This window comes from Tigriopus californicus, chromosome 7 (assembly GCF_007210705.1).
Source record: "Tigriopus californicus strain San Diego chromosome 7, Tcal_SD_v2.1, whole genome shotgun sequence".
NCBI lineage: Eukaryota > Metazoa > Arthropoda > Copepoda > Harpacticoida > Harpacticidae > Tigriopus > Tigriopus californicus.
Genome location: NC_081446.1, coordinates 9,824,081 through 9,827,781, shown reverse-complemented (window position 1 = coordinate 9,827,781; position 3,701 = coordinate 9,824,081).

The following is a 3,701-nucleotide window of genomic DNA, read 5'->3' as shown; positions in this document are numbered from 1 at the left end:
GACCCACAATCATATGGAGGTACACCTTCGCAGTCTTTTCTTTCATTGTGCATCTTCCCAAGAAATCCATATTATGGTAGCCAAGTCTCCCTGGTCTCACTCAATCTTTTTTGTTGAAGTGAAAATTGTTGATGGACTGCATCTGGATTTTGAATGCCGCCAGCCAGACCCAGTATCAATTTACATCCCGGAGAACAAAATTGAAAGTTTATCCATCTTCCCGGTTTCGATTTCTCTTTGAATGCTGTTCAAGTAAAACGCGCAAAACGGAACATTCTCAATGACGGATATCTGTCAAGAGGAAACAAATCCAAAACTTGACACGCAACCAACGGTTCAGATACCCTCTCAAAATAGAAATGCTTGCTAACCGACCTCCCAATCGAAATCATGCCAGATCCAAAACTGCTTAAACGAATCTCAATCTAACATGCCCAAAGGGAAAAAGTGATTGCACGACATCGGGGAAATTAGTTCCTGCTTTGAGAAAATTAGAGTAAATATTTTCATTCGAGAGAGCATCACATTCCTTGGTGATTGGAGAAACAGACCCAAAGACACGGTTCCAATCATTCGGCTTTGGTGATAGTTGCCGCTAGACATGGGCTGGAAAAACCTAAATAAGCAAAACGTTCCACCCCAAGGCTTACTTCAGTAACTGGCTACCCCCATTCACTTTTGATTGAACAAGCTATGACTCACCCTAAATGAACGTCTGCCAACAAAACACACTCCAGTTTTTGTCGGTCCCTTACCAATCCAATTTTAGACTTGTGCAGTTCAAGAAGACTCGAATGGATAACAGTAACTTGGAAATGAGGAGCTCGTTCGGGGGTGTGACCTTGTGAGGAATTTCGAGCATGTCCGTGACAATATGAGCTCCAAGCAGTCCACAAGGGATAGAAGGATAGTGGTAAAGAGAACAAGAATGTGGAAGACAATTTTCACGCCTTTTCAGTGATTAGATAAAGATCAGAGAGCATGCATGCTGCACGAACTTTTTGTGAAAGGCAAAAAGACACGAGATGGCGATAAAGAGGGAGGGCTCCAATTATTCTCGTAATTGTGAGTCATGTCAAGGATCTCGGGGCTGGATCATGAAATGTGAATTTGTTCATTCTACTGAATTTCGTAGACCGAGTAATGTGCGTATTCTTTGGGATGTTCGCCTCACTCTTTTATCAGGACAAACTCGTATTCTTTCACAAGTCTGTCACAAATGACTTTACGAAGATGTTTCAATTTGTAAATGAAACATTTTCCAAAGGCTATAGATAATAAATTCGGTTTAGCTTGCATTTGAATTAGATGTACAAGGTACTTGTGAAGTGAAGGAAAAGCAAGGAAAATCGAATGTGGCGCCCGGATTTTGGGCTTTGTTGTCACATCTTGTAAAAAAAAGAGCAGCGTGAGCTAACTACGAGTAATTCGTTCAATATTCAAACCTCAATTGCGATGCAAATTTCAATAAGTGTCATTTTTGTGTTGCTTTGACACTGTATTGCTGTACGGCTTAATAACCAAGTACTGTTTGCTCGAAGAAGCGAGAGATTTAGAATTATTGCCAAATTTTATCCAAGCATGGTGCAGGGTGGCTGAGCACCTTGTCTATACTTCTGCTCCATTGATTCTCGTCAGCTGCTTGTGATTTGAATCACTATATATCCCATAAAGAAAAGTTATAAGTTTATCAATTTCAGAGAGATTTTATGATGCGATTTTATTGGATGAATCAATCCCATAAAGAAAAGTTATAAGTTTATCAATTTCAGAGAGATTTTATGATGCGATTTTATTGGATGAATCAATCCAGTTTGGTGGCATATTTACATAGAGCGATTCGACATTTAAGCTCTTTTTGAGAGTTTCGTAATAACGGCCAAGGCGGATGTACGTCCAGTTTGGTGGCATATTTACATAGAGCGATTCGACATTTAAGCTCTTTTTGAGAGTTTCGTAATAAGCCACTTTTTAGGATGCACTCGTATAATTCAATGATTTCAAATGTACACCTGAAGAGCCTAGCCACCATCATGCTTTTAGATTCACTGGAGTTCTCGTGATTGCAATGCCACTCGGCAATTCTCAATTTGAGGTGAGCTTGCAATATTCGTAGGTTGAAATGCACATTCTATTATGCACTTGATCACTTGATAATTGAACAGCAGTTTTCGGCCCTTACTTACGATTGGCATTTGCAAAGGCTATCCTTATCCAAATAAACCATCCTTTCCACCTACAACATGACGACTTTTCTTAGTGCACCTTTATTACCTTGAATCCAAGATAATACCTTTTCTAGACTTTAAAGACTGTCCTTCAATGCTCGGCTTTTATTTTCAAATCAATAATCAATTCCTTGATCAAATTGTTAACTGTATCGTGGTAAAATATAATTAATTTGAATTCGTATGTATATGTTGGAGCCCTAATTCAAAACCTCGTTTTCCAACCCTTCTTTTCAGCGGACATGGGCAATGCCTCACTGTTGATAAACTGATAAAACTGGTTCCTAAACAGGCCCAATTTTCAGCATTCTTCTTTTCTAACTGTCATGATGATCATTGGGATTTGCTTCTACTTAATGCTTGAAGAACAAACCTCGTTGACCGTGATGTCGCCAGAATTTCCTTGAATTCGGCCCCACATTTAGTGGAGCTAACCCCACATGAACTATAATCCAGGAAAAGTGGCTTGACACTCTCAGCGAGTTCTCTGGCATTCCTTGGAGTCCACACCCCTACTGGGAAAAGCCATTGCCTCTAAGGCAACAACAACTCCCAACGAAAACGGAAATTCCTTTAGGCTTGGCCTGGAAAAGCATCACCTCATAAAAACTCCACCGATCCACCACAAACCCAACAAGTTCGAAAAAAAGTGGAATGGCAATGCATATCAAGCTGCCGACTTTTGAAGTGGATAAGGAACCGAGATTCAATTTGTATTTTCTCTGGTCTCGAGAAACCAACCAGCAATTAGTAGCTCATCCGGCAAACATGGAATTTTCATGAAACCAGGAAGCGATGGATGGATGGCTTGGCTGAGACTGGTAATTGGGCATTCATTGAAATGCATGCATTTTCAAAACGATATTGGAATGATGGCGCTTGATCACGTGAATTTAGCTTTCGAACGATTATGAGAGCAACAACAACAACGTTATTTGGCATTTTGCCCATAGTAACTTCCATCCACTGTCGTAATAAGAAACCAATCTAATGCCTGAGTTTGAAGAAACAAGCCGAGTAACACTCTCCGACTTTTGTACATACTTTCTTCCCTCATTTCATACTAGTCAGACACTTTGATGATCGAACCATTAAGAAATTTGGACGCAAACTGTGCACTGAAGCAAAACCTTCTTCCCTGCTGCTAAAGAACTAAAGAAGTCACTCATCCGGAGTAAAACGAGCTTCTTAATCATACGTACGTACACAATACATAAAGAGACTCTCTTGAAAAGTGGGATGGCCAACAAGTCGACTGAGTTGCTCGCCGCAAGGTGTCTTGTTTCTCAAACAATCCACCAAACCCACTCGGGCACAAACTAGGCACAGTACCTCTTTAGGGGTATTTCATTAGATCCCCTTGGATTACGGCTTCGTACTTACTGCACGGCATGCCAACTTTAGGCCTCTCCACATTTCCTTAAGGTACTGGGCTTATCTGGGATCTTTAATTACGGCTGTAAAGATCGAAAG